The sequence below is a fragment of the Stegostoma tigrinum genome, chromosome 44, assembly GCF_030684315.1.
Source record: "Stegostoma tigrinum isolate sSteTig4 chromosome 44, sSteTig4.hap1, whole genome shotgun sequence".
Taxonomy (NCBI): Eukaryota; Metazoa; Chordata; class Chondrichthyes; order Orectolobiformes; family Stegostomatidae; genus Stegostoma; species Stegostoma tigrinum.
Window position 1 is genome coordinate 13,587,652 of NC_081397.1, and position 14,045 is coordinate 13,601,696.

At 42.3% G+C, this 14,045-nt stretch overlaps 1 protein-coding gene and 1 long non-coding RNA gene across 4 annotated transcripts in view; both read right to left on the reverse strand.

Annotated features, from left to right (window-relative positions):
- The window catches only part of LOC132207269 (uncharacterized), a 176,202-nt gene extending 163,458 nt beyond the window's left edge, over positions 1 to 12,744 (reverse strand). For all 3 annotated transcript variants that reach the window (XR_009443399.1, XR_009443398.1, XR_009443400.1), the window contains exons 1-3: positions 12,629 to 12,744; positions 11,760 to 11,841; positions 4,074 to 4,155 (exon numbers count right to left, since the gene is read on the reverse strand). This is a non-coding gene — a long non-coding RNA (uncharacterized LOC132207269). The remainder of the gene's footprint in view (positions 1 to 4,073; positions 4,156 to 11,759; positions 11,842 to 12,628) is intronic.
- The window catches only part of LOC132207182 (uncharacterized), a 245,502-nt gene that overhangs the window by 206,067 nt on the left and 25,390 nt on the right, over positions 1 to 14,045 (reverse strand). The window lies entirely within an intron of this gene.

Genomic DNA, 14,045 nt, shown 5'->3' on the forward strand with positions numbered 1-14,045 from the left:
CATTAGATTTGGTACTGGGCAAGAGCCCGACCAGGTGTTGGATTTGGAAGTAGGTGAGCACTTCAGTGATAGCGATCACAATTCTGTTATGTTTACTTTAGTGATGGAAAAGGATAGGTGTATACTACTGGGCAAGAGTTATAGCTGGGGGAAAGGCAATTACGAAGAGATTAGGCAAGATTTAGGGAGCATAGGATGGGGAAGGAAACTGCAGGGGATGGGCACATTAGAAATGTGGAGTTTATTCAAGGAAAACCTCCTGTGTGTCCTACTAAGTATGTACCTGTCAGGCAGGGAGGAAGCTGTACGGCGCGGGAGCCGTGGTTTACGAAGGAGGTGGAATCTCTGGTAAAGAGGAAGAAGAAGACTTATGTTAGGATAAGATGTGAAGGCTCAGTTAGAGTGCTTGAGGGCTACGGGGTAGCCAGGAAAGACCTAAAGAGAGAGCTCAGAAGAGCCAGGAGGAGACATGAGAAGTTGTTGGCGGATAGGATCAGGGTAAACCCTAAGGCTTTCTATAGGTATTTAAGGAATAAAAGAATGACAAAAGTAAGATGAGGGCCAATCAAGGACAGTAGTGGTAGATTGTGTGTGGAGTCAGAGGAGATAGGGGAAGCACTAAATGAATATTTTTCAACAGTATTCACCCCTGAAAACAGCAATGTTGTCGAGGAGAATACTGAGATACAGGCTATTAGACTGGGTGGGATTGAGGTTCACAAGGAAGAGGTATTAGAAATCCTACAGAGGGTGACGATAGATAAGTCCTCTGGGCCGGATGGCATTTATCTGAGGATACTCTGGGAAGCCAGGGAGGAGATTGCCGAACCTTTAACGTTGATCTTTAACTCATCATTGTCTGCAGGAATAGTGCCAGATGACTGGAGGATAGCAAATATGATTCCCCTGTTCAAGAAGGGGAGTAGAGACAACCCTGATAATTATAGATCAGTGAGCCTTACCTCAGGTATTGGCAACGTGTTAGAAAGATTATAAGGGATAGGATTTATAATCATCTAGAAAAGAATAAATTGATTAGGGATAGTCAGCACGGTTTTGTGAAGGGAAAGGCGTGCCTCACAAATCTTATTGAGTTCTTTGAGAAGGTGACCAAACAGGTAGATGAGAGTAAACCTGTTGATGTGTTGGATTTCAGCAAGGCATTCGATAAGTTTCCCCACAGTAGGCTATTGTACAAAATGCGGAGGAATGGATTTGTGGGAGATATAGCATTTTGGATCAGAAATTGGCTTGCTGAAAGAAGACAGAGGGTGGTAGTTGATGGGAAATGTTCATCCTGGACAGCAGTTACTAGAGGTGTACCGCAAGGGTCGGTGTTGGGTCCACTGCTGTTTGTCATTTTTATAAATGACCTGGATGAGGGCGTAGAAGGATGTGTTAGTAAATTTGCGGACGACACCAAGGTCGGTGGAGTTGTAGATAGAGACAAAGGATGCTGTAGGTTGCAGTGAGACATAGATAAGCTGCAGAGCGGGGCTGAGAGGTGGCAAATGGAGTTTAATGCAGACAAGTGTGAGGTGATGCACTTTGGTAGGAGTAACCAGAAGGCAAAGTACTGGGGTAAGATTCTTGGTAGTGCCAATGAGCAGAGCGATCTCGGTGTCCACATACACAGATCCTTGAAAGTTGCCACTCAGGTTGGCAGGGCTGTTAAGAAGGCATACAGTGTTTTAGCTTTTACTAATAGAGGGATCGAGTTCTGGAACGAAGAGGTTATGCTGCAGCTGCACAAAACTCTGGTGCAGCCGCACTTGGAGTACTGCGTACAGTTCTGGTCACCGCATTATAAGAAGGATGTGGAAGCTTTGGAAGGGTGCAGAGCAGATTTACTGGGATGTTGCCTGGTATGGAGGGAAGGTCTTACGAGGAAAGGCTGAGAGACTTGAGGCTGTTTTCATTAGAGAGAAGAAGGTTGAGAGGTGACTTAATTGAAACATATAAAATAATCAGAGGGTTAGATAGAGTGGATAGGGACAGCCGTTTTCCTAGGATGGTGACAGCGAGCATGAGGGGGCATAGTTTTAAATTGAGGGGTGAAAGATACAGGACAGATGTCAGAGGTAGTTTCTTTACTCAGAGAGTGGTAAGGGAATGGAACGCTTTGCCTGCAACGGTAGTAGATTCGCCAACTTTAGGTACATTTAAGTCATCATTGGATAAGCATATGGACGTGCATGGAATAGTGTAGGTTAGATGGGCTTCAGATCGGTATGACAGGTCGGCACAATATCGAGGGCTGATGGGCCTGTATTGTGCAGTAATGTTCTGTGTAAGAACACAGATACAGTGTCGACAGAAATGACGGGGTTACCTGAAAAGCGTAGTCCTTCAACACCTGCACAACAGACGACAAATGGATAACACAACACTTCCAGAGACACTGGTCTCCCCACCATACATGAAAAACATATCAGAAATGACCACCATATTACCCCGATCCAAAAACCACAACTGACAGAACCAACGTTATTTGCGAGATATCGTGGACAGATGCCAAAAACATAACAAAGGCCAAACTGGTAGGAAGCTAGACATCACAATTCATAAACACCATCTAGCTACCAAGAGACATGGCCAACTATCACTCATCTCAATACACATGGACGAAGTGGGACACCGATTTGACTGGGACAACGTAGTCATCTGAGGACAAGTCAACCAAAGACATGCATGAGAATTCCTGGAGGCCTGATATTCAAACTGGAATGCCATTAACAAATGCATAGAGCAGGATCCCATATACCAACCACTGAGAAACAAATCCGGCAGTGATGTCAGCCACCCCAGCAAACTGCGGCACATAAACAGCCAGCAGGACACAACAGCAATGCATCACCAGAGGTGCACTGAAGGTATTATGTCGTATGGTGACAAAATGTCTGTAAACAAGCAACAACAAGCTTGTCAAGCAATTCAACAACAGCATGGTTATTAATCTGACCCCAACGGTTCCTGCAATGCAAGTGTGACAGCAGTTATCAATGGGGAGCTGCCAGTTTCTGCAATTTCAATGTCACTGTTATCAATCTCTGAGTTTCTGCTTGGTGACCATGTGTGCAGCTATCAATAACAGCCTGTCGGCTTCTACTCTGTGAATATGAGAGTAGTTACCAAACCGTACCTGTCAGCTAATGCTTTGTAAAACTGGGAAGGCTGACTCCAGCATCTGCAGCTCTTGCTATCTCTAAGGTTATCGTCAATCAGTTCCTATCAATTTCTTATGTATGGATATGTGCATGTCGAGCACCTGTACCAGTCAGTACCTCAAAATTTGCCAGTAAAGTTATCAATGTGTACCTGTGGGAATATACGTTGTGAATATTTGAGTATAGTCATCAAACTCTAACAGTCAGTATTTTTTTAATCTGTGGATATGTGATTGCAGTTACAAATCTGTACCTGTCACTTTGTGGTCTATGAAATTGGGAGTTGTCATCAATATGTAGCTGCCAGTTTCTGCTGTGTGGATATGTGAAAGTAGCTACCGTTCAGTTGCTGTCAGTTTGCTATGTGAATGTGAGTGTTGTTTACGAATGTGTGCATACCAGTTGCTATGATGTGAATGTGTGAATATCTTTATTAATCTTTAGCTGTCCGTTTCTGCAATGTCAATGTGAGTCTCGTCATCATTTTTTTTGTAAGCATTTGCAATACAAATCAGTGAGGTTAGGTATCAATCCATACCGGTCATTTTCTACTTGTAAAACTGGCTTAATTGTCAGCAGCCAGGAATATTATCGGTGGAGGTGTGATTCATTATGTGATAGTTGCTATGAGAGTAATTTTATGTGGATTTCATTCAGATACTGAGTGTATAATTTCAGTCTATCCATCTTCAAAATGGTGTAAAAGTCAATGGGTGATGAATTCTGAAATTTGTTGGAACTGTGCATTTGGAATGGAGAGATAAGAAAAATAAAGTTTCATTTCCTCAACGTTGTTTTACTGTTTGTTTGAACATATCTGTTGGAAATTAAGCTCACTGTGTGTCTGACTCAATCTGCTCTGTGACTGTGGAAAGGATGTTCTCTCCTCTGACAGTGGGAACATACCTGCTGTTTGTCAGAAGGATCTGGTCACACTTGCCGTTGTACTGAAGAAATCTTACTTTGTCTTGGTCCTTCAAGTGTTTTTCTGCAGGAGGACAGAAGAGATAGTTCGTGTAAACCAGCATCAGTTGGGTTTGACAATGTTTAACTGATCAACACAACATTTAGTTAATAATCATTTGGATATTTTAATATCACTAGGAATTCTGACATAACTATGGGTCTTGGTCCAATCTAGCCCTGAGCTGCTCCTTGTCTGATCATTTCTAAAAACTTCAACACCATTTGAACGAGGTCCTCAAAGTAAATGATACCTGTACAGCTCCATGACTGGAACTCCCCAGTGGAAGCTTGTCAGTGGATATGAGTTTAGTTATTGATCTATTCATGTTAGTTCCTACTTGGTGAATGTGTGACTGTAGTTATCAATGTGTCCCTCTAAGTCTTTGGTAATTACTCATGTATTACACAGCAGAGAATGGCAGGGACAGAATGACAAGGAACTATTGATCAATTTAAATTATACAGCACAGAAGATGGCCATTTGGCTCATCATATCCATGCTGACCCAAACACCCCAAAATGGCCTTCAGAATCCGATCTTCTTGCATACATCCCATAGCCCTGCAGCTTACAGAGTTAATGTGGAGGTCCAGCTATGTTCTTACAAGAGTTGAGAATCTCTGCTATCAGCAACTCAGGTAGCATATTTGAGATAAGCACCCTCTCATAAAAATGGTTTTTCTCCCATCATTTCTCATCCTCTTGCCACTTCACTTAATCAACTCCCGATGGTTTTAAACTCTATGCCAAGGGAAACAGATTCCCCCTGTCGACTCTATCTCTGCCCATCCCAATTGCCTCAAACATGGCACTCGCAGCTTTTACTGTTCAAAATAATACAGCTCCAACCTCTATAATTATTCCTCATAGCTACAACTCTCCAGCCCTGGCAACATTCCAGTAAATCTTCTCTGCAATATATCCAGAGCAATAACATCTTGCTGTAATGTGGTGACCATAGCAGCGCACAATACATCAGTTCCAGCCTCACCAGTGTCTTAGATAATAAAATGTGAGCCTGGATGAACACAGCAGGCCCAGCAGCATCCCAGGAGCACAAAAGCTGACGTTTCGGGCCTAGACCCTTCATCAGAGAGCTCTCTGATGAAGGGTCTAGGCCCGAAATGTCAGCTTTTGTGCTCCTGGGATGCTGCTGGGCCTGCTGTGTTCATTCAGCCTCACATTTTATTATCTTGGATTCTCCAGCATCTCATGATCACTCACCAGTGTCTTCTATAGTTTCATCGTTCTGGCCCTACTTGTGTGCTTCATACCTCTGTCAAAGAAGGACAGCATTCTATATACCTAGTTTAACAACCTTATCCACCTATACAGCTATTGTCACACTCCAGTACACTTGCACACCAAGACCACTCACTTTATCTACAATTTCCACACCACCTCATGTATTCCCATTTCATGTCCTTTCACCTCTTGGAATGCATTACCTCACATTTATCAGAGTTGAACTCCATGTGCCACTCATCTGCCCCTTCCACTAAACCTTCTCTATCCTTTTGGAGCTGACAGCTATCCTCTGCACTACCAGTACACTGTTAAATTTTTGTGTTGGCTGAAAATTTCCCAATCGTAACCCACATGTTCAAGTCCAAGTTGTTACCACATAAAACAAACAGCAGTGGTCCCAACACCGAGCTGTGCGAAACACCACTTGAAACCTCCTGTTGCTGAGCCAATGTTGCTCTGTATCCCATAAGCCTTGCTATTTCTGATTCATCTGCTGCATGGTACTTTATCAAATGTCTTAGTAAAATCCATGTAGTTAACATGCATTACACTACCCTCACATTCACGTGGCAGTCACTGACAGGTATCGATTGACAACTAAAATCACACATCCACATTGTGAAAACTGGCAGGGACTGATTGAAAAATACAACTGCATCTTCACACAGCAATCAGTATCTGTTTCTGTTATTTAGATGTGAGTTTTCTTATTAATCTGTTGATAATGATGTGTGAACATGCAACGTGAATATTTGGGTGCAAATTTCAATCCGTACCTGTCCACGTCTGCTCTGGGAACCTGAGAATGTAGTTATTCATCTGCAACTATCAGTTTCTGTGATGTGAATATATAAATGTAGTTATGAATTTATAACTCAGTTTCCTCTACGCGAATACGAGAATACAGTTATCTATTTCTACCGATCATTCTTGGCTATGTGCATATACGGACATTGTGATCAATCTGTCCCTGTCATTACCTGCTGTGTGAATGTTGAAGTGCAATTGAAAACCTTTTCCAGTCAGTTTCTGTGATGTGAATATGGAAATATAATTATTATTTCCCCCTGTCAGATTCCGCTCTGTGAATACGAGTGCCTCGTTATGCCACATGAGGCTTGGGAGTGGGACTGCAAGTTTCTTCCGATCGGTTTCTGCTTTGTGAATTTGAGCGTAGTAATATTGTCAAAGAGTCATACAGCTGGGAAACAGACCTTTGGTCCAACAGTCCCTGATGACCACAGGCATCAATTTCATTCCTTTCCTTTCAGCACCTGTTTGTTGTATGAGAGAGAGTTTTCTGATGAGCTGCCAATCTGAATTAAAGATAGGTATTGGTCTAAGTCACACTGTCCTTTAAATGTCTGTTTGGGTTTCTAGCTCGGCATGTATGATCTGATACCCTTGGTGAGGTGTATTATAAAATCATCACAGCACTAATTTATAACACATTAATCATAAAGAGAGTGTGAGAATTCTCTGAAATAGTGAGTCTCCCACTGAGATTGCAAGTGTGGTTATTGTTAGCTTCATCAGCAGCAGGCTGACGGTCACCATGGGATCAATTCAGTCTCTGGCATTGTGTTCAATGTGTTCCTCATGCTTTGCCATCATATTTCACATGGATAATGAATGGGTAATGTTTACATGGGTAATGTTGCATTGAACATGTTACTTGTCGGAACTGCTGCCATCCTTGTGTTGTTCAAATCTCTGCTGCTCAACATGAATGAGATTTTACCCAATGCCCTATGAATCAGATCACGTAAATGAAACTGTTTTAATACCTTTGTCAGTCTCTGACTCTGTAGATGCTGTTTGGTTAAAGTCCATAAATATTGAGTCTCTGTACAGGTTATGATAGCAAGTTTGGTTCTGGATTGGGCAGTCACTCATCTGATTGTGTATTTCAAATTTATTCCTCCTGTAACAAGATCATTATACGAACATTTCTTCAATCTATTGCCAATAATCTCCAGTTATCTGTTTGCATCTGTATCTGTTCACGACCCTATTTGCTTTCTTCGTTGGTCCATTTAATAACACCTTTATACAGTACTTGTGTACGAGATGAGAGCTGCTTTTTAATTTGTACCTCTTTGAAGGCAAATTACATTGTAATGTTTATTTCATTTTAAACTTGGCCTACTATATATTTCCTTCAGTTTCAAAGGAAATTGATACATTAGTTACATGTCCAAATCTAAGACATGGTGCGATATTTGGAGGCATATTTAATCTGGATTTCAATTTACTTCTTGAGCTGTTTCAGTCGAATTCATCATTGATCATGCAAGAGCTTCAGTATTTTCTAATGTAGTGAACATGACTAACTTACTTTATGCCAAGCTGATACCTCATACTTAATCCTAAAGGAGAGCATTCACATACCAGGATTGAAGTACTTCACTCTTACCCTGTCCTATTAATGCTTAATGAAAGAGGAGCTCTCCCACCCATGTGATATTTAAGAGAAATGGCATTTTATTTTGTTTTTGCCTGGGTATCTACTAACCTGGCAGCATCTCTATGCTTTTTAAGTTATTCTGTACCCACCGTGTATTGGCACAAGAGCTGCTGTTATGAAACAAGACGGACAGATACACTCAATTGATCCTATTTCCATCTTCCTGTATTGCGTTACTGAGCAGATTTCGTATTTCTTGGAAAGTGGGCAGCCAATTACCACCATGGCAGAGGACAGAGTTTTCAGTTCATCTCTCCTTTCGCAAATGGGAAACAGCCTATGTTCTTCGGTTGTTTGTGCCTACAACATTTATAAGCAAGTGAAAATGCAAGACATTGCGACTGAAATGCGTCTGTGCTTTTCCTCACAATTGAGGACAGAAAAGCAATGGACCTTTATCAAGGATACATTGCAGAGACTAATCACTGTTGTGATATCAAAGGATATTTTCAGGATGATATTAATATCATTCAACATTGCATAGTGGCACAAGTCTTGGTATGCTGCTAAACTAAAGATGTTACTTTAGTTTGTTATTGCCAAAGAGGAAGTGCAATGAACAAGTGAACTGCATTGCGGCTGACTGACCACAATGTTGCTTGTGCAGGAAAGAAAATTAGCTTTCTGACTTCGATTTTGTTTTATGGCACAGACATTAACATGCTCGGTGTTGAACTTTTGTTTTCTGTCATGCAGTGGCTAAAACTGGAGCCGTCAAACTGAATTTACTCAAGAATAAACACTGTTGAACCCTCTTTGCAAAATATAAATGAGGACGGTTATGTTGTTATGTTGCTTGTTTGAAAAAAATGGCATGAAGCTTCCTTGTGTTTGATGTAAAAATTCAGATGGATTGTCAAGAGGAACACAGGGCTACTTGAACAAAATTTCAGCTAACTTGAAAACAAAAGGTCTATGATTATAAAGTCCTCTTGCTTACGATAGAATAAAAAATATTCTAATCATGCCAGGTGAAGAAATTGACAACTGATAAAGGTGAGGATGATACTTCATCTGCCAACATGACACATTTATGGAATTTGAATACTGGCTGAATTGATGTAGAATTGTCGGCTTTTTGTTTCTAAACAGTGCAGGTTCAATGAGAAAGGTCTGTTTGCTGTGCTGCAGACATCTATGAATATGTGTGTGTGTGATAATCATTGATCCGTACTTGTTGGTAGCTGTCACGTGAAGATATGAGCGTAACCATCAAACTGTCCCTCTCAGTTTCTGCTGTGAAATATGAGAGTTTAGTTATCAATCTATATCCATCAATTCCTCTTTCATGAATGCGAAAGTGTTACAAATATGTCCTAGTCAAAATCTTCTGTGAATATGCAAATGTAGTTATCAATCGACATATGCTTATGCTTTTGCTTTCCTGTCATGTGTGGATGTATTTATCAGCCTGTACCTGTCAGTTTTTGCAGTCTGAATGTGTGTGTAATTATCTTACTGTCCCTGTCACTTTCTGATGTGTGAATGAGTGTACTGTTATCAATATGTGCCTGTCAGCTTCTTCTCTATGGCTGTGCGAGTGTATTTACCCATTTGGCCCTGTCAAATCCTGTCCTGTAAATCTGACAGATGAGTTATTAGGCTATGCCTGAAGCTATCTGGTTTGTGAATGTGTGAATGCATTTAACATTCTCTCCCTGTATAATTTCTAGGGTAGGGCTTACGTCTTATTCTGGCTTGGTCTGTCTCCCCTGGATACATTTAGAGTTTAATGTTCATTTGTTGTTGCAAGCTGACTGTACGAGACATTCTTAATTGTATAGTCAACAACCAGGTTATCTGCTTGAATGTAGGTTATTTTTTGTATCATTTCAGGTCAATATTTGATTTCCTTCTGGTCTATTTAAATAGCAAAGTTTATATTCACTAGAAGTGTTTCAGATGGTTTTCACTATTCAGTTTGTAGTTTTATGCAAACAAATGCAATGTCAATATCAATTTCAATCTGAAACCTGTCCTGAAGGGTCTAGGCCCGAAACGTCAGCTTTTGTGCTCCTGAGATGCTGCTTGGCCTGCTGTGTTCATCCAGCCTCACATTTTATTATCTTGGAATTCTCCAGCATCTGCAGTTCCCATTATCTCTGATATGCAATTTCTCCAGTTTGTACAAAAGGAAATGATACTTTAATTCCCTCTAAGTCGATGAGCTGGTAACACGTAGAGAGTTGAAATTAATCTCTTGTTCGATATATTTCTTGGACTACTTCTTGGGTATTCAAGTGTGTCAATGAACAAAAAAAAAATTCCAGCAGAGGAACAGGCCCTTCGGCCCTCCAAGCCTGCGCCGATCCATATCCTCTACCTAAACCTGTCACCTATTTTCCAAGGATCTGTATCCCTCTGCTCCCAGTCCAGTCATGTATCTGTCTAGATACATCTTAAAATGACACTATCATGCACATCTCTACCACCTCCGCTGGCAAAGTTTTACAAGCACCCACCGCCCTCGGTGTAAAGAATTTTCCATGCATATCATCCTTACACTTTTTCCCCCCTCACCTTGAAATCATTACCCCTAGTCATAGAGTTCCACACTCGAGGAAAAAGCTTCTTGCTATCCACCCTGTTGTTGCATCTCATGACTCTGTCGGCCTCAATCAAGTCCCCCCCCCCCAACCTCCATCTTTCTAATGTAACTAATCCTCATGTACTCAAACTCTATTCAGAGCTAGCACCCTCCATACCGGGCAACATCTTTGTTGACTTCCTCTGCACCTTCTCCAAAGCATCAAGATCCTTTTGGTAATGTGGCGACCTGAACTGTACACAGTATTCTAAGTGTGTACAAACCAAAGTCCGATACAACTGTAACATGACCTGCCAACTCTTGCACTAAACGACCCATCTGATGAAGCAAAGAATGTAACATGTCTTCTTGGCCATTCTATCGAACTGTGTTGCCACCTTCGGGTACAATGGACCTGAACACCCAGATCTCTGAGCATCAATTTTTGCCAGGGCTTGTCCATTTTCCGTATAGTACACTTTTGAATTGGATCTTCCAAAATGCATCACCTCACATTTGCCTGAACTGAACTCCACAAAATTTGTCCAATTTTTTTTCCCCCCAATATAATGAATGAGTGATATTCACATTATGAACACGGGAGTGCATGTACACATGAGGACTGAAGTATTTAGCTCACATTCTGTTCTGTTTGTCTCTTATCATGAAAGGCTACCTCTCTGACCTGAAATCCGTGAGTGGAAATCATCTTCAATATTACACATTCTGAGGTTTGCAATATACATGATCTTCATGGTTGTTAGATGGTGTAACACATGTGATGGGGATAGTGTATATATTTACAACTCAGTGGAGTGAGTGTGTGCCAGAAAATGTGTGCATACACTCTGCTGGCATTCTACGTTAGGCTTTGGGACAGGATGTGCATTTTGAAGGCACATTATTTAATTGTTCTGGCTGTGCCTGGGACATCTATTTGACAAAAGATTAATGCTGTCCTGCTCAGTTACTGATAATAATGTGAATGTTTTCCTCCATATCTGTCCTCATTATCTGCTAGATGTATGGTTGGTGTAACTATGTAGCAGCATGAACATTTCTTCACCTTGACAGTAACTTTGAAAACATAGTTACTAAATGCAGATTTACTGCAGTTCTTTTGTGTCTATTTCAGATGAAAATTCAGTCTATTCATTTTCAAAAATGTTGTAAATGCCAATAGGCTACAAATGATGAATTTTTTTGAAATGGGGTGGTGTGTGTTGAGAAAACAGAGGGAGAGAAAGAACTATTTGTATTTTGTTGGTTGTGTTTGACTGTTGTCTTGAAAGCATGTCACCAGAAATTGAGTTTAATGTATCTCTGACTCAATTTGTTCTGTGCCTGTGGAAAGGATGTTCTCTGCTCGGACAAGGTAACATACCTGTTGTTTGTTAGAAGCAGCTGGTTACCCTTAGCTTTGTATTGGCCAAGTATTACATTGTCTTGTTCCTGCAAGTATTTTCCTGGGGGAAGACAGAAGAGTTTACTCCTGTAAATCAACATCAACTAAGTTTTACAATGTCAAAAAGATTAATGTAATGTTCAGTTAGTAATTATTAGGATGATTCTTTTCTTTAACTTCTTCTGATGAGGAGCAGTGCTCCAAATGCCTATAATTTTAAAATAACCTGTCGGATGATGACAGTGTCATGAGACTTCTGCCTTGACTTTAAAGTCATCAATTCAAACACAGCTCTGATTCCATTTTAACCTTGAGCTGCTCCTTGTCTAAGGATAATTTCTGTTTTAAATATATATGCTTCGATACCAATTGAGCAAAATCCAGAAGTGGAACGATAATTGGTCAGCTCTACGTAAGGTGCTACCCAAAGCCACTGCGATATCTGCGCCGTTACCAAATCCCAAAGCACTAACTGTAGAATACATTGACTCAAATCAATGTCCTTTGCAGGGTTCTTCTAGTTCCATAGTCTTATCTGTGTTTCGACTTAGACTGCACAATGTTAACAAAGCATGCAACAGCAGCCAAACAATGAATTTCCATCAGTGTTTAGAAGACTAAAAGCTGCGAGACTGACCCCCAGCAGCAGCTTCTTGCCGCTGTGTCTCCCTCCGCAGGCCCACACACAGCCCGAGAAAGGCCTCTCTCTCCCCGCCCCCAGGCCGCTCACTCCAAGTTCCGGGACCAGTTCCTGCTCCGCTCCACCTCTTACCGACAGCCCCCGGTTCTCCCTGAACTGAGCCCGAATCAATGCCGGTCTCGGAGCCCCCTCTGTGTCCCAGACTCACATCTCGATGCGCTGCTGGAAGGACCCTGCTGTTCCCTCGCTTCCCTGGGCGCTGGTCTCTCCATTGCGGCCTGTTTCAAACAAACCTCTTCTCCTCACTGAGTCAATGCTCCTCAATGGCAGCGCGGGGGGAAGGCCTTACGCATGCGCTCCTCTGAACAAACAAATGCTCTTTTTCGAGGGGGGTGGGGGAAATCGCGCATGCGCTACTTTTCCGAATAATTCCCAGAAACAAATATCAATTGATCATTTCCCCAATTCACTTTTCTCCCAGTTTCAGCAAAGCAACTGAGGGCTGTGGGGGAAAGAGCAGAGAACGTTTGTATGTAATGACTTTTCTTTCCCACGATTCAATTCCAATTCGCAAAAACAAGAGCGTGAAACAGAAGCTGAACGATGAACTTCGATCGTTTCCCGGACCATGTTAGTAACTGCCTCCCTGCGGCTCTCTCACAATCTGATGGGCAAGTGGAGTAGCTGCCGGCCATTGGGCCCGTGAGATGTGCTCCCTAATTCAAAACATCACGTCTAATCTTATGATAACACAGTGTCGAGCTGGATGACTACAGCAGGCAAAGCAGCATCTGAGGAGCACAAAAGCTGACGTTTCGGGCCTAGACCCTTCATTAGAAAAGGGGGATGGGCAGAGGATTCTGAAATAAATGGGGAGAGAGGGGAGGTGGACTGATGATGGATAGAGGAGAAGATAGGTGGAGAGGAAAGTATGGATGGGGAGTTAGGGAGGGGATCGGTCAGCCCGGAGGTCAAGGGGGCAAGATGAGGTTAGCAGGGTGGAAATGGAGGTGCGGCTTGAGGTGGGAGGAGGGGAGAGGTGAGAGGAAGAACAGGTTAAGCAGGCTGGGACGAGCTGGGCTGGTTTTGGGACGCAGTGTGGGGAGGAGAGATTTTAAAGCTTGTGAAATCCACATTGATCCCATTGGGCTGCAGGGTTCCCCAGCGGAATACGAGTTGTTTTTCCTGCAAACTAAGGGTACTGCAGGACGCCCAGGGTGGACATGTCGTCTGAGGAATGGGCCCAAGCTACGCCTGTCTCTTTGTAGGTAATGTGGAACAGTCCCTCTTCCGCACCTACACTGGCCCCAAACCCCACCTCTTCCTCAGTTACATTGATGAATGTAATGGTGCTGCCTCATGCTCCCAAGAGGAGCTCGAACAGTTCATCCATTTCATCAAAACCTCCCACCCCAACCTCAAGTTCACCTGGACCATCTCTAACACATCCCTTACCTTCCTGGACCTTTCTGTCACGATCTCAGGCGACCACCTATAAACCAATACAACAAAATGTGAGGCTGGATGAACACAGCAGGCCAAGCAGCATCTCAGGAGCACAAAAGCTGATGTTTCGGGCCTAGACCCTTCATCAGAGAGCTCTCTGATGAAGGGTCTAGGCCCAA